Source organism: Erinaceus europaeus, chromosome 1 (assembly GCF_950295315.1).
Source record: "Erinaceus europaeus chromosome 1, mEriEur2.1, whole genome shotgun sequence".
Classification (NCBI taxonomy): domain Eukaryota; kingdom Metazoa; phylum Chordata; class Mammalia; order Eulipotyphla; family Erinaceidae; genus Erinaceus; species Erinaceus europaeus.
In genome coordinates, this window is record NC_080162.1 from 36,838,012 (window position 1) to 36,859,140 (window position 21,129).

Below are 21,129 nucleotides of genomic sequence, written 5' to 3' on the forward strand. Positions count from 1 at the left end.
TCCTCTCTCTATTTCTCTCTGTCCTATCCAACAACAACAACAACAATAATAACTACAACAATAAAAGAAGGGCAACAAAAGGGAATAAATAAATTGTTGTAGAGCCAGATTGTGCCAGTGCAGTCACATCTGCCATGTTGTCCCCTCAGGCTACTGCTAGTTCCCTGGAGAGTTGGGACATTCTCAGAGTGCCTGTTCAGCCATGTTGTGCCCTCAGGACATTGTCTATATCCCCGTGAGATCTGGAGTGCTCTGGTTACTCCTCCCCCCTCCCATTCTCACGAGAGTTATCATCCTATCCTGGAGTGCTATGGTTACTCCTCCCCTTCCCATTCTCACGAAAGCTACTCCTATAAAAACCCTTCATTTTCCACACCTCACTCTCTTGCCGGCGCTCCACTCTGGTGTTCAGACGCAGGAAAGGTTACTGCGTGAGGCGGCCATTTTCTCTACCTCCACGTGGCCCAACCTGCTTCTCTAACACCCAACTCTGAGGTGCCAGCGCGAATAAATATTTGTGTTTCCTCTTCGCTCCGGACCCTCTCTCTCTCTTCTCTGCGGCCCGCGCACTACAACATCTGACTCTACAACATCTGGTGCCCAACGTGTATCGCACTCACGCCCAGCCTGAGGTCCAGAAAAGCTGCCCAGACACAGGTAAGTGGCATCCACCTGCCTCTGTGGCCCCGCGTCTCCCTCCATCATGGGAATTTTTTCGTTTTATGAGGAGGTGTCCCAGTTATTATCTCCTTCTGCCCTGGGACAGATTCACGCTGTCACAGATGGTTTAATTTTCGCTATCCCTTGGATTTTTATAACTGTGGTTGCCACTTACAAGATATGTACAACGTGGTCTGCCATGAGGATAAGTGACCTTGAGGCTGAGATACGAGAGTTAAAGTACATGTTCTTAAGACACCCTCAGCGATGAGCAGATAGACCCAGAACTTCCGTTCCCACAGACACGTACACGTGTTCGGAAGCTCCTCCTCCGACCCCGCCCCCTGCCGCCCAGGGTTCAGCTTCTCCTGAGATACAAGAGTTAAGAGATATGTGCTTACAACCTAAACGCCCTAAGCGATTTGCAGTCAGCACCCAAACTTCTGTCCCTGCAGACATGTGCTCAGTCCTTTCTGCGGCTTCCATGACCCCTTCACCCGCAGACACGTGTTCAGTTCCTTCTGCTTCTCTGGCCCCGCCCCCTGTTTCCCCTGAGGCTTCTGGTTCTCTAGCCCCTCCTCCTACCGCCCGGTTTTGGCTTCCCCTGAGGCTTCGACCACGCCTCCAGTCAGAGCAACCCCCCTTTCAGTAAGGGAGCCAGAGGCCACGTACTGTTTGTCCAAGATGTCATAAGGGGTTTCATTGGAAGAGAGATTGTTGGTCCCAATTTCATAAAGATGGTTCGCCCCTGAATGGTACAAATTCGGGGCCTGAGATTTTGTGGACCACTCCTGTTCTAGAACAAGGTAACCCTTCTATGACAGTAAAGATTGGCAATATTCCTTTTAAATTTTTGATTGACACAGGGGCAGCAAAGACAATTTTAAGGCAAGAAGAGGTTCTCCAAGATTGGGAGCTCATCCCTGGACCCAGTATACATGGAGTAGGAGGGGTGACCCAATCATTTTGCACACGAGACTCGCTCATGTGGGAAGACCCGGAAGGTTCTACCGGACACTTCCGCCCTTTGGTAGCTAATATTAGCACCAACCTATTGGGCAGGGATCTTCTGGAATGTCTTCATGTTAGGATATTCACAGATGCCTCTGCAGAGTGTAACACCAGTTCCCGCGAGACCAGGTCTAATCAGCACCCCCAATACTAAATGCCACTGTTCGTAGCCAAACATCCCGCTTAAGCTGGCTTTCTAATGAGCCTGTCTGGGTGGAACAGTGGCCTTTACCTAGGGATAAACTAGAAATTTTAAAAGAGCTCGTCCGAGATCAGTTGTCCCTAGGACACATTCGTCATTCTCGAAGCCCATGGAATACTCCTGTCTTTGTGATTAAAAAGCGCTCGGGAAAATGGCGCCTCCTTCAAGATCTCCGTGCAGCAAATAAAACTATGCAGGTCTGGGGCTCCCCCCAAAGGGGTTTGCCTCTTGCTTCTGCAATTCCTACGGGAATTCCAATCATAGCTATTGATATACAAGATTGCTTTTTCTCTATCCCCTTGCATCCACAAGATTGTAAACGTTTTGCCTTCTCTGTTCCTTCTATTAATAACGCCAGCCCTGCTGACAGATTTGAATGGGTGGTGCTGCCCCAGGGTATGGCCAATAGTCCTACTATTTGTCAGGAGGCTGTTAAATCTGCCCTTGTCCCATATATTCATAAGGGCCTTAATATTTTTCATTATACAGATGATATTTTAATATGGGGAAAATCAGATACAGATCTCTATGCCTTACGTGATTTTCTCATTCCTGCATTAAAGAAAAGCGGCCTTAATGTAGCCCCTGAGAAGATACAGCTAATCCCTCCAATATCCTTTCTAGGTTCAGAGATTTCTCTAACGCAAATTCGTCCCTTAAAACCTAATGTTACCTTCCCTTCTAACCTTACTCTTGCTTCTTTACAAAGTTTTCTAGGAAATTTAAATTGGCTTAGGCAGTATCTCTATCTGCCTACAAGCTGCCTCCAACCACTGTTTGACCTGTTAAAAGGAAACAAACAGCCCTCCTCAAAATGTAAGTTAACTCCCGAGGCCTCCTTGGCACTGGAAAGGGTTAACCAGGCCCTCCAGGACATGCATCTTGTTCGATTCTCTCCCTCCTCTCCGGTAAACCTTCTAATCTTCAACTCCACCCCCACAGTAGTAGGGGCATTGTGGCAAGACCATGGGGTTCTTGAGTGGCTTCACACGCCAGTAGGAGGAACTCCAAGACTCCTCACTGAGATAGACGCGTTAGCATTCATGGTTCGCCAAGGGAGAAATAGGTCTGTGCACGTCTTAGGGAAAGAACCAGATTTAATTATTCTGCCCTTTTCTCTCACAGATACAGAGTGGCTTATATGCCATCATTCCCGCTTTGCCATAAGCTTCCTGGGGTTTCCAGGACAAATAGATAACCATTTTCCTTCCAATAAATTGATAGCTTCTTTACCTCTTCTGCCTCTACTAGCACCTAAACTTTTTCTCTCGAGATCCCATTCCTTCTGCTCCTACAGTCTTCACTGATGGTGGAAAAAAGGGAGCTGCTGCCCTTATATATTACCCAGACAAACAATCTCCTAAACCTCTCTTTACTGAGCTTCCTGAGAATTCCCCTCAGTACAAAGAACTTTATGCTGTTTTCCTTGCATTAAAAGCTGTACCAGAATCCTTCAACCTTTTTTCTGACAGTGTGTATACTGTTAACTTACTTCCATGGCTTGCTCTTTCTTATGTGAAAATTGATGACAACCCACTTTCCCCTCTCTTGATTCAAATCGCCTCTATGCTCTCTTCTCGAACCCAACCACTATATATTCAGCACCTTCATTCCCACAGCCCTCTTCCTGGTTCCCTGTCCGAAGGGAATGCTGCAGCTGACCGCCTTGCCTCCACAGGAGCTCTCCTAGTCTCTGTCTTTGATCCTGCTGATTTCCATTCTCTAACCCATGTTATTCTTAAAGGCCTTCGAGCTCGATTTCCTGATGTTCCGTTACCACAATTAAAACAAATCCTAGCTACATGCTCTTCCTGTGCAAGTCTCATAAAAACACCTGCTATTCAGACTCTTGGTGTTAACCCCCAAGGCTTAAAAGCTAATGCTATTTGGCAAATTGATGTCACCCACATACCAAACTTTGGCAAACAAAAATATGTGTTTGTCTCAATTGATACCTTTTCTAAATTTATGTGGGCAACAGCTCAGACAGGAGAAAGCTCTAAAAAGCTTATAAGCCACATGCTCTCCTGTTTTGCTGTGATGGGCTTACCTCTTCAAGTGAAAACCAACTGTGGACCAGCGTTTACCAGCAAATAATTTAAAGATTTTTGTTCCCTCTGGAACATTACTCATACCACAGGCATTCCCTATAATCCACAGGGACAAGGCATTGTCGAGAGGGCCCATCAAACTCTTAAGGCTCAATTGAATAAAGATAAAGGAGGAATATATCCTCCCAATATCCAGCTAGCAAAAGCCTTAACTACGTTAAATCTCTTTAATATTTACAATAACTCGGACTTACCTCCTATTATTCTTCACTAGCAAACACCATCTACTCTCCCATCTATTAAGGTCAAATGGAAAGACCCACTTGATAAAATTTGGAAAGGGCCTGACCCTCTATTGACCATGGGAAGAGGTTTTGCATGTATTTTCCCTCATAATTACTCTAAACCTGTCTGGGTTCCTGCCCGCCATGTCCGACAATACCCTCATGATGGCACTGTTATCCCTGAAGAACAAGAAACACAAGAGGACTAGATGCAGGATACATCCCAGGATCCATAATATGACATGGAAGAACCTACAAAAGTTGGCTCACAGAGCCCTCTCTCCTACCCCTTCCCTGAATGTCTTATGTTATGAATGGCCAGTTGTGTTTTGTGAGTGAGTGTGCTGAATGACCAAAAATTTTTGTATGACCCATCTGCTCAGAAGTACTCTAAATGTTAAAACCATTGTTACTAACATGCATTAACTCTCTAAGTAACCTGAGTCTGCTTATAGTCCAAGGTCAATTATAGTAAACCTCTAACTTGTTACAAGTTTTATTGTTTTTCACAAGTAAGTGATTACAGCTATCAAGCCTTCATATGAGGAATCATCTGTTCATATGGTAAGGTATTAAACTGTAAGAAGTTCCTCCATATCCAACCTATATGAATTAGCAACATTCACATATTCTTGTAAACTTAACTGGTGTATCTTGTCTTGCCACCATAGGCCTGCCTTTGTCAGCCAACAATTTAAAGATGTTTCCCTTCATAACATCACCCATGCCATGGACATCCTTTACTACCCCCAAAGACAAATGGCTGTTCCCCTGGACATCACATCCACTGACTGCTTCCCTTAGACTTGAGATATGATCCTACCTCTTCATATCAATGGATACATTCCCCCTTCCTTACCTGTATACCCTTAGTTGTGGGACCCTAGCTTGTTTTACTTCTTCTGCTCACAATAGGTCCTATAATTCTTTTTTTTCAACATTTTAAATTTATTTATTAATGCGAAAGAGAGAAAGAACCAGACTCACTCTGGTACATGTGCTGCCAGGGATCGAACTCAGGACCTCATGCTTAAGAGTCCAAGGCTTTAGTCACTGCACCACCTCCCGGACCACAGTCCTATAATTCTTAACAAGCTCATGGCCTTTTGCGGCAACAGATTGATGCCATAAAGATGCAACCTATACAAACTCACTATCATAGGCTGGACATGGTAGAATATTGAGTTGCTGTGGAGGATTTGCCCCCTCCATCAGAACGTCCACCATGTAGAGGGCTGGCTAGCCAATGACGGGTAAGAGGAAACTAGTGCTATCCAGTCAACCTAAGACAGGGCATCTGGTACTACTGGGCAAAAATGACCAGGTGTTCCAATGACGGGTAAGACAGAAGGCTGATCCCCAACCTAAGACAGGCACAGTCCACCCTGCCACAAAACAAAGTCCGCCAAACATCAAAACATGATATAAGACAGGGGGACATGTGGGGAGCCACATGTGCCCTCAAGGTTGCTATTGGCATGGCCATAGAGTTTATGTTAAAAGATAGTTCCTGGGAATCGGGCGGTGGCGCAGCAGGTTTAGCGCAGGTGGCGCTAAGTGCAAGAACTGGCTTGAGGATCCCATTTTGAGCCCCCGGCTCCTCACCTGCAGGGGAATCACTTCACAGGCGGTGAAGCAGGTCTACAGGTATCTTTCTCTCCCTCTGTCTTTCCCTCCTCTCTCCATTTCTCTCTGTTCTATCCAACAACCACAATATTAGCAATAACAACAATATAATTACAACAAGAACAACTAGGGCAACAAAAGGCAAGATACAAAAAAAAAAAAGGGATAACATAGTTCCCGCTTTCCTACACCTTAGAGTCTTTGTTAAAAGATAAGGTCTTTTTCCCCATGAATCACCCAGGACTTTCCAGATAAATGGCTAACTACCATGACAAATAATATAAAATATAATCATAAATGAATAGGAAAGATACATCCCCCAATACTCAGTTGGTCAAGGCACCAAACCTCTTTTTCTATAAAGCATTCAAATCAGATGCCCTGCTAACCACGAGAAGCAGATTGTTTATGTTTCTTCCACAGGAATCCTCCCCCCCAAAAAAAAACATCTGGACCCCTGCACACCCTGACATCACCCACTAGATGACACGCATACAGTGGCACACTCCCCGAAACCCTAGATGTCACCTGACGCGACCTGAAGAATCTGATTCGCAGACTCCAAGGACAGAACCTTTTTACTGCCTGTCTGCCTTTCCTGCTTTTGCTTTGACCTGTCACGTTTTGGCAGTTCCAGCTCACAATCTACAGAAAAGCAGAATTCCAGAGGCTGACCTTCCTCATGCAGCATTTCATCCCCTGCCATTTCTCCCCCTAGTCACCTACTTTGGACTGAGACTTCTATTGGACTTGCTGGTATACCCTTTGGACACTTTAGACAATTTTTTTTGGTGTTTTTTTAAATTTTTTTTATTTAAGAAAGGATTAATTAACAAAACCATAGGGTAGGAGGGGTACAACTCCACACAATTCCCACCGCCCAATCTCCATATCCCACCCTCTCCCCCGATAGCTTTCCCATTCTCTATCCCTCTGGGAGCATGGACCCAGGGTCATTGTGGGTTGCAGAAGGTAGAAGGTCTGGCTTCTGTAATTGCTTCCCCGCTGAACATGGGCGTTGACTGGTCGGTCCATACTCACAGTCTGCCTCTCTCTTTCCCTAGTAGGGTGGGTCTCTGGGGAAGCTGAGCTCCAGGACATATTGGTGGGGTCTTCAATCCAGGGAAGTCTGGCCGGCATCCTGATGACACCTGGAACCTGGTGACTGAAAAGAGAGTTAACATACAAAGCCAAACAAATTGTTGAGCAATCATGGACCCAAAGCTTGGAAAAGTGGAGAGGAAGTATTAGGGAGGTACTCACTGAAAACTCTAGTGAACTTCTGCTTTCTTACTTTGGTGCCATACTCCAAACTCAGTCAATTTCTGCTTTGCGTTTCTTCTTCTTTTTTTTTTTTACATGCATAACATTCCCCAGATTCCCATTTAACAATACAACCCCCACTATTTCATTCATCATTTTTCATGGACCTGTATTCTCCCCACCCACCCACCCACCCCAGAGTCTTTTACTTTGGTGTAATACTCCAATTCCATTTCAGGTTCGACTTGTGTTTTCTTTTCTAATCTTGTTTTTCAACTTCGGCCTGAGAGTGAGATCATCCTGTATTCATCCTTCTGTTTCTGACATTAGACAATTTTACAGCAGCTTCCTTCCCTTCACGTTGCTGGTTTTTCATAGACTGACCCTGAGTAGTTCATAGACTTTACACACTGTTGCCCTGGGCATTAGATAAAAGGAAAGGGGGAGATGCTGGGAAATTGTGCCAATGCAGTCACATCTGCCATGTTGTCCCCTCAGGCTACTGCTAGTTCCCTGGAGAGTTGGGACATTCTCAGAGTGCCTGTTCAGCCATGTTGTGCCCTCAGGACATTGTCTATATCCCCGCGAGATCTGGAGTGCTCTGGTTACTCCTCCCCCCTCCCATTCTCACGAGAGTTATCATCCTATCCTGGAGTGCTATGGTTACTCCTCCCCTTCCCATTCTCGCGAAAGCTACTCCTATACTCCTACCCTTCGTTTTCCGCACCTCGCTCTCTTGCCTGCGCTCCACTCTGGTGTTCAGACGCAGGAAAGGTTACTGTGTGAGGCGGCCATTTTCTCTACCTCCACGTGGCCCAACCTGCTTCTCTAACACCCAACTCTGAGGTGCCAGCGCGAATAAAGATTTGCGTTTCCTCTTCGCTCCGGACCCTCTCTCTTCTCTGTGGCCCGCGCACTACAACATCTGGCTCTACAACAATATTTTTTAAAAAGAAGGAAAGAAGAAAGAGAGAAATACAAGAAATTGCAGGGGAGGGAGTCCAGCGGTAGCACAGCGGGTTAAGCACACATGGCACAAAACGCAAGGACCTGCTTAAGGATCCCGGTTAGAGCCCCCGGCTCCCCACCTGCAGGTGAGTCACTTCAAAGGCAGTGAAGCAGGTCTGTGGGCATCTCTCTGTCTCTTTTCCTCTCTATCTCTCCCTTTCTCAATTTCTCTCTGTTTCTATCCAATAAGAAAGGAAGGAAGAAAGAAAGGGAAAGATTGCAAAAAGGGGCGGAGGGTAGATAGCATAATGGCAAACAGACTCTCATGCCTGAGGCTCCAAAGTCCCATGAGAAAAAAGAGTTACAGGGGCTAGGTGGTGGCGCGCTCTGCTGAGCACACATATCACAGTGCACAAGGACCCAGTTCAAGCTCTGAGTTTCTGTCTGCAGGGGGAGAAGCTTCCCAAGGGATGAAGCAGTGCTGACAGTGTCTCTCTGTCTCCTCCTCCCACCTCAGTTTCTCCCTGTCTCTATGCAATAAATGAATAAATAAAAAATTAAAGAAATAAGAATAATAAAAGGCTGTGTGCAGTAAATAAAATGTTGGGCTTTTCTGAATAAGGGCAAGAGACTGGAAAACTTTTTTTTTTTTGAGACTGGCAAACTTTAATGATGACTCTTTAGTCACTGTCAGGCCACCCTATCACCTGGGGCCCTAGTCCGGGAATCCTGGGATTCCCACATAAACACGATGAGCCTAGACCTTGAATAGATACCTCTTGTTGAATATGGGTCCCAGATCAGATCAGATCGATGGGGTTTACAGTCAACAATATTTATACACCTTTCCCATATTAGGGAGCTACTCTCTTCCCTGATCCAGCTTTCTGGTCCTTTTTCCAGCCATGACATCATCTCCCCAGACAATAACCTGGGTCTACCTGCATATCTGATGTCAGGATCAAGCAAAAACTAATAAAGTCATGGGCCCTTTGGAATATAACTAAAATAGACCAACTAGCTATTTCCAAAATGGAGACCCCAAATCATCTTCTGCAACATTCCATGTTGGTATGCTTCTAAAAACCCCTTCTGTTTCATTTGGTTTAAATCCCCCTGCTTAACACTGCATTCTATTTACATAACCTGTTAACAAGCACCACCTTCCCTCCAGGGCATTGGTGGTTTAGTGGTAGAATTCTCACCTGTTCTGCCCCCTCTCCTTGTCATACCCTGATTTTCACCAGTCACTTTTCTCTCCACCCTCTCTGCGTCGCATCCTGTTCCCACCCTACTGGGCTAGTATATTTATAAGGACAAGATTGTTTGTAGTTTTTAGTTTAGCTTAGCTTGGTATGGATTGCGCTGCGTCCTGCATGAATAAAGAGATACTGCGTACAACCCGGCCATGAGTCCCTGTTCGTCTGTTTCCCGCCCATGAAGCCAGCCAGGCGAAAACAACAATTCCAGCCTTTAGGTTCATGAATAATCAACAATTTGTATGGCTTTATATGTTAACTCTTTTCAGCCACTAGGTTCCAGATGCTACCATGATGCCAACCAGACTTCTCTGGACAGATGAACCCACCAATGTGTCCTGGAGCTCTGTTTCTTCAAAGCCCTGCCCCACTAGAGAAGAGAGAGAGAGCCTGGGAGTATGGATCCACCTATCAAAGGCCATGTTTAGTGGGGAAGCAATTACAGAAGCCAGACCTTCCACCTTCTGCAGCCTAAAATGACCCTGGGTCCATACTCCATACAGAGTGTTAAAGAATAGGAGAGCTATCAGGGCAGGGGATTGAATACAGAGCTCTGGTGGTGGGAATTGCACTCCTCTTGTCCTGTGGTCTTGTCAGTGTTTCCATTTTATAAATAAATAATTTTTTTTTTTAAAGTTGGGCTTCTGAGTTTGAGTTCCCAAGTTTGATCCTTGGCATCACGTGTGCCAGAGTGATGCTCTGGTTCCCTCTCACTCTCTCTGCTCTTTCCCATAAATAAATAAATAAATAAATAAATAAATAAATAAATAAATTGGTCTAGGAAGCTAGCATAGTGACTATACTAAAAGACCTTCATGGATTAGGGAGATAGCACAATGTTTATACAAAATAACTTTCAGGGGCGGGGTTAGATAGCATAATGGTAATGCAAAGAGATTCTTGTGCCTGGGGCTTCAGAGTCCTAGGTTCAATCCTCATACCATTAATAAGCCAGAGATGAGCAATGCTCTGATAAAATTTAAAAAAAATAATTAAAAAAAAAAAAAAAGAATTTCCTGGGCTGGGTGTTGGCAAACCCGGTTGAGCGCACACATTATAAAACAACTTTCACGGGAGCCAGCTATGATTACATCACCCCAGAACTCATTCTTAACTTGGGCCCTGCAGCAAAGAAGTGGCTAACTACATTCCTTCCCACATCTTGGAATCCGAATCTATGCCCAAAATTTGGCGTTGTGCGAAGATAATAGCAGTTTTGAAACCAAAGAAAGACCCTACACTGGCCGCCAGCTATAGACCAATTTCTCTCCTCTCCGTGTGTTACAAACTCCTTGAGAGGCTGCTTCTGTCACGTATTTCTCCTCTTACAGAGAAATTCCTATCACCCGCCCAAGCTGGTTTCTGCCCAGGAAGATCTACCTGCGAACAAGCCCTGGCCCTCTCAACTTACATTGAGAATGGATTCCAGAAGAATTTAAAGACAGGTGCTGTCTTTGTTGATCTCACAGCAGCCTATGACACGGTCTGGCACCGTGGTCTCCTAGTCAAGATCTCAAGATGTCTGCCTCCATGGGTGGCCAACACTATATCGTTTCTTCTCCAAAACAGAAGATTCCGGGTGCATCTGGGTGACAAGCCTAGCAGATGGAGACTTGTCTCAAGTGGCCTCCCCCAGGGCTCTGTTCTGGCTCCTACGCTATTTAATATTTACATCAATGACCTCCCAGAAACTTCTTCAAGGAAGTTCATCTATGCCGATGACATCTGCTGTGCAACTCAGGCATCCAAGTTTGACATCCTCGAGGAAACACTCACGAAAGACATGTCTCTGATATCTGATTACTGTAAAAAAATGGCGACTAATCCCTAGCACTGCAAAAACGGTATCATCTGTTTTCCATCTACACCATGCCTCGGCCTCGCATGAGCTTAATGTGCAGCTTGACGATACGAGAATCCGGCATGAAGCCCAACCAGTCTATCTTGGCGTTACTCTCGATCGCACTCTGTCATTTCACAAACATCTCATAAAAACTGCAGCAAAGGTGGGCGCGAGGAATAACATCATTGCAAGACTGGCCAGCTCCTCATGGGGCGCGAGCGCTTCCACACTACGATCATCATCTCTGGCATTATGCTATTCCACTGCAGAATACTGTGTCCCAGTATGGTTCCGTAGCCCCCATGTCCACTTGGTCGATTCCAAATTATATTCCTCCATGAGGATAATTTCTGGAACCATCCGTTCCACCCCGGTTCCATGGCTGCCAGTTCTTAGCAACATCGCCCCACCAGATATTCGTCAGGATGCGGCATCATCTAAGTTCATTTCCCACGTCTACGCTCGACCGGACCTGCCAATATATGCGGATATCTTCGCCCACCCTGTCCAACGCTTGATGTCTCGTCACCCAATCTGGTCCCCTACGCCTACACTGAACTTCTCTGTTCCAGTCTCTTGGAAACAGAGTTGGCAGTCAGCTGAGGTAAAGAACAAACACCTCATCACAGACCCCTGCAAGCGTCAACCCGGCTTTGACCTAGCACATTATGATTGGGCCCTCCTCAATCGCTATCGAACAGGCCATGGCCGGTGCGCCGCTATGTTCCATCGCTAGGGAGCCAGAGACGACCTGAACTGCCCCTGCGGCTCCAGACAGACTATGACCCACATAGTCAATGACTGCCACCTCTCCAGATTCAAAGGAGGTCTCGAAACTTTACATCAGGCTCAACCTGACGCTGTTGACTGGCTAAGGAAGAAGGGCAAACGCCAGAAGAAGAACGGGAGCTGGGAGGTGGTGCAGTCAGATAAGCACATATGGCGCGAAGCGCAAAGACTAGTGTAAGGATCCCGGTTCAAGCCTGCTCCCCACCCTAGGGGGTTTGCCTCAAGGCGGTGAAGCAGGTCTGCAGGTGTCTTTCTCTCCCGTCTTTCCCTCCTCTCTCGATTTCTCTCTGTCCTATCCAACAGCAATGACAGCAATAACAACAACAATAATAACAATAACTATAAACAACAAGGGCAACAAAAGAAGGAAAAAAAAAAGAAAAAGAAATCTAAAAAAAACAATAAAATAAAATAAAACAACTTTCATGCCTTTGTTTCTGAGGTCCCAAGTTCAATCCCAAGCCCTATCATAAGCCAGAGCTGAGAATTGCTCTGGAGAACAACGACAAAACAAAACCCTTCATGCCTGAGGTACCAATGATCCATCCTAAATTCAAGCCCCAGAAATATCGTAAGTCAGAGTTGGTGGTCCAGGAGGTTGTACAGTATAAAGCACTGGACTCTCAGGAATGAGGTCCTGAGTTCAATCCCCAGCAGCACATGTACCAAAGTGATGCCTTGTTCTCTCTCTCTCTTCCTATCTCTCTCCTCTCCTTTCTCATTAATACATAAATAAAATATATTTTTAATATTTATTTATTTATTCCCCTTTGTTGACTTTGTTTTTTTTTTTTTTGCCCTTGTTGTTTTATTGTTGTACTTATTATTGTTGTTGTTTTTGTTGGATAGGACAGAGAAAAATCAAGAAAGGAGGGAAAAACAGAGGGGGGAGAGAAAGAGAGACACCTGCAGACCTGCTTCAATGCCTGTGAAGCAATTCCCCTGCAGGTGGGGAGGCAGGGGCTTGAACCGGGATCCTTAAGCCAGTTCTTGCGCTTTGCGCCACCTGCGCTTAACCTGCTGTGCTACTGCCCGACTCCCATAAGTAGAATATTTAAAAAAAAAATAAGCCAGAGATGAACAGTGCTCTGGTTAAAATAAATGAATAAATCATTAACAAAGTAAATAAAAATAATTAATAAATCTTTTTTAAAGTAAAATATTATAAGACAGTCAAACAAATGACAACTTTTAAAATGAAGTTATGGCTGTAGTTATATCAAATAACAGATTTTGTTAAAATTTAATAAAATATAGAAATAGATATTATACAAAGGACTCCAAAGACTGTGGGGGATACAATTCAATGTGTGGAGAAACAGACTGGCTGGATGCCCTCTCACAAGGCATCCTGGGAGCCTTGACCTCCCCCCTCATCTCTGGTCCATAGTGTGTCTTGTCAGTCCTACCACACAGACTTTCAGCCTCATATGTCTGTGGCTACCCAGTGGTATTCTTCTTTTTTAAAATTTTATTTATTTATTCCCTTTTATTGCCCTTGATGTTTCACTGTTATAGTTATTATTGTGTTGCTATTGATGTCGTCGTTGTTGGATAGAAAAGAGAGAAATGGAGAGAGGAGGGGAAGACAGAGAAGGGGAGAGAAAGATAGACACCTGCAGACCTGCTTCACCGCTTCTGAAGCGACTTCCCTGCAGTTGGGGAGCCAGGGGCTCGAACCGGCATCCTTATGCTGGTCCTTGCACTTTGTGCCACCTGTGCTTAACCCACTGCGCTACTGCCCGACTCTCCCCTTTTTTAAAAAAAAATATTCTATTTATTTATTAATGAGAAACATAGGAGGAGAGAGAAAGAACCAGGCATCACCCTGGTAGATGTGTTGCCGGGAACTGAACTCAGGACCTCATGCTTGAGAGTCCGATGCTTTCTCCATTGCGCCACCTGCCGGACCACCCAGTGGTACTCTTGATCTATCACCGTAAGCTCTTTCCATGACCACAATCACCCCTATGTGCTGGCCTGTATGGAGATGGTATGTCTTCAGGTGATGCTAACAGGATTAATCTCATAAGTGGTCCCAACAAACTCAGTTTCCTCACATGCCAGTACATGCAGCCAGAAGAGGGCGTGGTGGTAATGGGACACCCAGGGACAATGCAAGGTCATTGGTGCACCTGACCCATCCAACTGAAAGGCCTTTCTTACAAAGGTAGCTGGGAGTTGGCTGAGTGTTGATCCAGTAGCTGGGGATGGAGAGGAGCCACTTCAGGGTCAGCCTTCCATGCTGAGCACCACACTCAGCATCCAGCCAAACAAACTTTGGTATCCAGGATGTGGCCAAGTTCAGGAATGTGGAATAATAGGAAATGTCTGCAGCTGGCCTACCAGGAGCCAGACATCATGGCACAATGAAGGAGGAAAGAAAGCATTCAGAGGCAATTCCACAGTCCATGGAAACTCATCCTGTGTACTTCTCCTTTGGCCTGTTCTAATTGCAAAGTATGTGTATTCTTTATTGGGAAAAGTTAATCTTATTTTTAGAAATGAATTTAGTGTTTTTGGATCATTTGTTTTCCAGGAGACTGTATGGAGTTAAAAATAAACTATAAAAAGAGGGGAGAAAGAAAGAGAAGGGGGGCGTTTCCAATTAAAACATGCCAAGAACAAACTTTTCTAAGGCCAGGCCCCTCGATGTCTCTGGACTCTTAGTCTTCCCACCAGTACATGGAGCCACAGTCGTTTAACCCACCTCACAGAGTTGTGCCAAAGATTTGTTACTTGAAAAATAGATACATTTTATAGAGTCTGGTGCTGGTGCATCTAGTTGAGTATACAAGTTACTATGAGCAAGGACCTGGGTTTAAGCCCCTGGTCCCCACCTGTAGGGGGGAAGCTTTCATGAGTGATGAAATAGTCCTGCAGGTATCTCTCCCTCTCTATCTCTCCTTTCTCTCTCAATCTTTCTCTGTTCTATCAAATAAAATAAAATAAATAGTAAAGAAAAAGGAAAGAAAGGAGAAGAAAAGAAAAATAGATAAATTTAAATTTAAAGACTCAAAGTGACCCAACAACAGATGAGTGGCTGAGAAAGCTGTGGTATATATACACAATGGAATACTATGCAGCTATCAAAAACAATGAACCCACCTTCTCTGACCCATCTTGGACAGAGCTAGAAGGAATTATGTTAAGTGAACTAAGTCAGAAAGATAAAGATGAGTATAGGATGATCCCACTCATCAACAGAAGCTGACTAAGAAGATCTGAAAGGGAAACTAAAAGCAGGACCTGATCAAATTGTAAGTAGGGCACCAAAGTAAAAACCCAGTGGTGAGGGGTAGACATGCAGCTTCCTGGGCCAGTGGGAGGTGGGCGTGGGCGGGAGGGATGGGTCACAGTCCTTTGGTGGTGGGAATGGTGTTTATGTACACTCCTAGCAAAATGTAGACATATAAATCAGTAGTTAATTAATATGAGAGGGGGGAAATCAATTGTATGTCTCAAAGTTTCTCAAAAGACAAACTGAATCTTTTTAATATATAGGCTGTGTATTTGATATGCGGACTCTCTCAAAAGCCTAGACCAAGTAGGTTAGAAGCATCCAATAGCACAGCTATATACAAGATACTGGATACTGTACAGCAAACCATAACAAAGGGACTTTTCAAAGTTAACCCAATTACCAAATAATGTGATGATAACATTAACTAGCAATTGTCTTTTTGAACCCTAAGACAGCAGGAACCTCACATCTCCACTATAGAGCCCCTACTTCCCCCAGTCCTGGAACCCTTGGATAGGGCCCACTTTCCCATATGCATCTCCCAATCCAAACCAAATAATATTGCATCCGCCGATCACAACCTAAGCAACGCAACGATTACCACCTCAACATGCTTCACCTCAGACTGTATCCAGAGACTTCACGTGTGGAATGACAACCCTTCAGCTTCATTACTCAGGTGAGACCTTTCCTTTTATAGTACACTCTAATTTCATCTCAGGTGGTTCACTTTCTAACAAAATCCCATAATCTAGATATACACCAGTTTCTGTGAGAGAGATCTTATGTGCACACGTATCCATAAACTACTGCAAAATATATACCTGAAAGCAGAAGTACACTAGAGTTTGCAGTGAGTACCTCCCTAACACTTGCTCTCCACTATTCCAAGCTTTGGGTCCATGATTGCTCAACAATTTGTTTGGCTTTGTATGTTAACTCTCTTTTCAGTCACCAGGTTCCAGATGCCATCAGGATGCCGGCCAGGCTTCCCTGGACTGAAGACCCCACCAATGTGTCCTGGAGCTCCGCTTCCCCAGAGACTCACCCTACTAGGGAAAGAGAGAGGCAGACTGTGAGTATGGACCGACCAGTCAACGCCCATGTTCAGCGGGGAAGCAATTACAGAAGCCAGACCTACCTTCTGCAACCCTCAACAACCCTGGGTCCATGCTCCCAGAGGGCTAGAGAATGGGAAAGCTATCATGGGAGGGGGTGGGTTATGGGGATTGGGTGGTGGGAATTGTGTGGAGTTGTACCCCTCCTACCTTATGTTTTTGTTCATTAATCCTTTCTTAAATAAAAAATTTTTAAAAAAAAGACTCAAAGTGAGGGGAGCTAGGCAGTGGGGTGCACCTGGTTAAGCATGCCACTAAAACTCAAGGACCTGCAAAAGGATCCAGGTTCAGTGAGGAGTAGTGGTGTGTTGGGATGCTTCACAAGCAGTGAAGCAGGTCTACCTGTGTTTATCTTTCTCTCTCCCTTTCTATTTCTCCCTTTCTTCTCTGTCCTAGCCAATAAAATGGGGGTAAAATGGGCACCAGGAGCAATGGATTCATAATGCCAGAACCAAGCCCCAGCAACAACCCTGGAGGCAAAACAAACAAACAAACAAAAAAAAACCGAAGTCCAGGAATTGGGTCCTGACTGATACAGAGATTGTATATATTAGGAGAAGGGTATAGCAGTATAGCATAATGGTTATGCAAACAGACTGTCAAGCCTGAGGCTCCAAATTCCCAGGTTCAATCCCCTGTACCACCATAAACCAGAGCTGAGCAGTGCTTTGGTTAAAAAAAGAGTGATTGTATACATTGTATACAGTTATGGGGAGGGTCTGCAATTATTTTAGGAATTCTATTGCATAGTAAAAGCCCACATGTGGGGGTTGTATTGTTATATGGGAAACTGGGGAATGTTATGCATGTACAAACTATTGTATTTACTGTTGAATGTAAAACATTAATTCCCCAATAAAAAAAAAAAAAGCCCACATGTCCTCTGACTCAGTGTCATCCATGCAGACAAACAGGCTCATTCATTTTTCTTAATCTGTCCATTTCACCCATTCCTCTGGGAATGGGGGTGTTTGGATGCCACAGGAATGGCTGTCTTTCTGCATGTCTCAGGTCATTGAATCCCTGCTCCTTCAGAATCAGGAGTTTTAGGGTATAGTCTCTCCAGGGGACCAAATTGGCTATGTGCTGACTCTTAGTTCATACGGTTATAGTGGAGACAGTAGGCTTTAGTCAGTTTGTGGGTGCAAGCCTTGTAAAGTTTTCTTTATTAGATCAAATGAAGATGGACATTTCTCATACTGGAGAGTCTTTCAGAATGTCATCACCTTGGTAGGCAAGCATTCAACCCCCTGGGAAGCAGGTGTGTGTCAGCACAGGCTGGAAGGCACATGACTATCTTCCTAGAAAATTAAACTATCTTCCCAGAGAATTGTGTAGGGACTCTGGGAGGAGACTCTGAGATCTCAAATATCCACTAGCTAGATGCTCTCAGACTCAATGGGGGTGGTAGGTGGCTCTTAGAGTGACACCCAAGTAAAGAGGATCTGGCGGTGAGCCAGTCCGGGGGCCCTTCCTGAAGTCCTAAAAGATCAAAGTCAGAAGAGAAGATGAGTCACAGTCTACCAAATGTGCCCACAGATACAGGGCTGCCTTCTTGTTCTCAAAGTCCCCATGGTTGCCTGCTGCTCAGGTGAGCAGCTTTGAAGAGAGATGGCCCTGGGGAAAAACTCTACCAGACCTAGCAGGCAGCTAGGGGCCAGTCCAGCTGGTTCTTGGGTGTGTCCTTCCTCTTTCACTGCTCTTTAGGCTTCCTGGAGTTTGACACCCTTTCCTAATAGCTATGTTCCTGTCTGCACTCTGCCACACTCAGTGACATGAAATTTGGATTTGCTTGGCTCAGCAGAACATGTTCAGGAAACTGCTGCAAAGGGCTCTCAGGCAGTCACAGCTCACAAGGGACAAGGACTCACTTGGCACAGCAAGCGCAGAGGTGCAGACAGGTCCCAGACTTACTTCTCCAGTCTGACGCATGACGGGGCCTAGAGAGGCAGAATAGATCATGTCAGACTTCATCTTCTTTCTTTTACTTTGAAAGTTGAAGTTTCAGATGATTGGTCTCCTTTCCTTCCCCTCTGCCCCATTTCCTCATCTTCTGAGTTTCAGTTTGTTTCTATATCAGAGAAGCTCCTGTGCCATTAAGGAAACTACATTATGCCTGAAACTCATGTGTCAGAGAAACTCCTTTTAGCCTCAGAGAGGGAGGCATCCTGCCTTTCTAACTCTTAGGTGAGCTCTGATCGGAGGCCTGGCCTGGGAAGGACTTGAGATGGAAGAGGTCCAGATGCCAATCTTCAGGCCCTGGAGCAAAATGAAACTGCAGCCCAGTCATATATACAGCAAGCGGCCCTCTGAACTTGAGTCCTGTGACGATAGAGTCACAAGCCTACAAAACATGTGACATCTACTTGGTGGAAGGTTTCTGGGAAATCAGGGCATTTTTGGCACATCTAGCTCACCCACCACATGAGGAACAAACTTATCCCTGGCACATTTTCTTTTTCTTTTTTTTTTTTTTAATTTCTTTATTGGGGAATTAGTGTTTTACATTCAGCAGTAAATACAATAGTTTGTACATGCATAACATTCCCCAGTTTCCCATTTAACAATACAACCCCCACTAGGTCCTCTATCATCCTTCATGGACCTGTATTCTCCCCTCCCACCCACCCACCCCAGAGTCTTTTACTTTGGTGCGATACGCCAATTCCATTTCAGGTTCTACTTGTGTTTTCTTTTCTGATCTTCTTTTTCAACTTCTGCCTGAGAGTGAGATCATCCCATATTTATCCTTCTGTTTCTGACTTATTTCACTTAATCTGGCACATTTTCATCCTATACCAGGTACCATACCATAACCTCATGGTGATCAGAAGCCAAATCTTTTTTTTTTTTTTTTTTTTTTTTTTTACCAGAGCACTGATCAGCTCTGGTTTATGGTGGTGCAGGGGATTGAACCTGAGACTTCGAAGCCTCAGGCATGACAGTCTGTTTGCATAACCATTATGCTTATGGTGTAGATAGGTACACCTGCCCCAGAAGCCAAATCTAAAGTGAGTGTCCCTTAGCTGGGGAAATGGCTCAACTGCTAGAGAGACTTGTAAACCTGAGGCTCCTAGCTTAGTCTTAGGGGCTTCATATACAGGAGAGGTGCTCTGGCTTTTCTCTCTCTCTCCATACACACACACACACACACACACACACACACACACACACACACACCATGTGAAAGATACATTATCTCCTATATGCAATAAATAAAATAAAAGAGATCTTTAAAGTTAGCATCCCTCATTGGCTTCCACTTTCCAGGCTGTCAAACTCGAAGTTGGACACTGAACCCCCTGAGCTCTGACAGTCCTCAGAGGTTCACACCATATCTGTCACCCCCCAATATTGAAGTTGCTCTGGCTATTCTTCAGCATGATAGGCTTTTGACTTTGTCTTTAGAGGAAATGAAAATCCCACCTCTTTGGAAGACTCTATCTGGATGGTATCACAGATGGTCTTGTTGGTTTTCTTCCTCACATAGACAACAGATCCCCTAGTCATGGAGGTGAGAGCAGACAAGGAAAGGGGAAGTCATGATTGGAATTTCCTTTCCATACCTACCATACCCAGAGATGGGTAAAAGGCATTGAGACAAGGCCCCTTCCAACACCTGCTTGGGCCCAAACTGGCCTCTGGGGGCCTAATTCCAATCTCACCTTCCCAGTTCAAACTTGAATGTTTTCTCACAGGACTGGGAAAGGATGCCACCCCATGCTCACTCCATCATCAGATGATGAACTGACTAAAGACCACTAGGAGTTGACTTTCCAAAGAAAGAAAAGGCATATCAATACAACCCCTTGTCTACACTTGGCCACAGTGATAACTTATCAGAAACACGTTTATTTCTGTGCTGATAAATAAGTACTGGCCTTTGCAGTTGTGGCCTTGCTTTGCTCTGACAGAAGCTACCAGACAGGGCCCAGCCCTGCTTGGGATGCCACCATCACCTCCTGCTTCCACAGGTGGTCACAAACACTGCTGAAAGTTGAGGGAGCCATTTTAGTTTCTGGTTACTGACCTGGATAGCAGGGAGGCCATTTAGTGTAGGAAAACGCACAACAAATTGACCTGAGGACCCTGTAAGATGAGAGTCCTGGGGGGACAGTGCTGGGAACTTTTTCTTACATGAGGATGAGGCTATTTTTTGGTTTGCTCAAATGACTCCCACACGTGAGGAGCAGGAGTGGGGAGAAATTTCTGTTATTAAACACAAGCCGTCCTTCTTCTGCTTTTGATTCCCCATTTGACTATGAAGTGTTTTTGTCAGCAGGAACCCTTTCAAGCATCTTTGGATGTTGGAGAGCTCACCATCTGTGTGCTAAGTGAGACTTTCTTTTAGGGACATCTTCTAGAAGAATCTCTCTCACTTTCTTTCATTGGGTAGAGTAAAAGGTCATTCCTGAACTTTTGGAAAGTGGAGCTCAGAAAGCCAGGTCAAGGATTAGTTCTGTGGGGACAGGGACCTTCTTCCTGGACTTGGAGAGATCCATGCCTACTACTAGCAGTCCTGAGAGGCCAGGTGGGATACGTGGACCATAGCCCATCTCCAGGGCAGAGGGTGCTGGAAACCTCAGTCTGGGGCAGGGCCGTGTGACTCTGTAACCCCCACCCAGGCACTTGGGTCACAAGGAAGTGGGCTTAATTTGACAAGGATGCACAGGGCCAAAGCCATGGCTGGATGGGGGTCAGGTTTGGGGTGCAGCTCTCAAATCTGGTTGTGACCTTGGTCCCTGCCAGCTCCGGGGTGGGTGGCCCGAGACGCCGGATGGGGCGGGGCGGGAGGGGGGTCACTGAGGCTGGGACGGCCCCGCCCCGTGGG

The 21,129-nt window shown here is 45.3% G+C and overlaps 1 protein-coding gene across 2 annotated transcripts in view; it reads right to left on the minus strand.

Moving 5' to 3' along the window:
- TUBB1 (tubulin beta 1 class VI) overlaps window positions 1-18,834 on the minus strand; it is a 38,076-nt gene extending 19,242 nt beyond the window's left edge. The window contains exon 1 of one of the 2 annotated variants that reach the window (XM_060182223.1): window positions 18,213-18,834. The gene's annotated coding sequence lies outside the window, so the exon portion shown is untranslated. Of the gene's footprint in view, window positions 1-18,169 lie in introns of both variants that reach the window. The other variant, XM_060182167.1, reaches the window with a different exon arrangement.
- Between the last annotated feature and the right edge of the window lie 2,295 nt (window positions 18,835-21,129).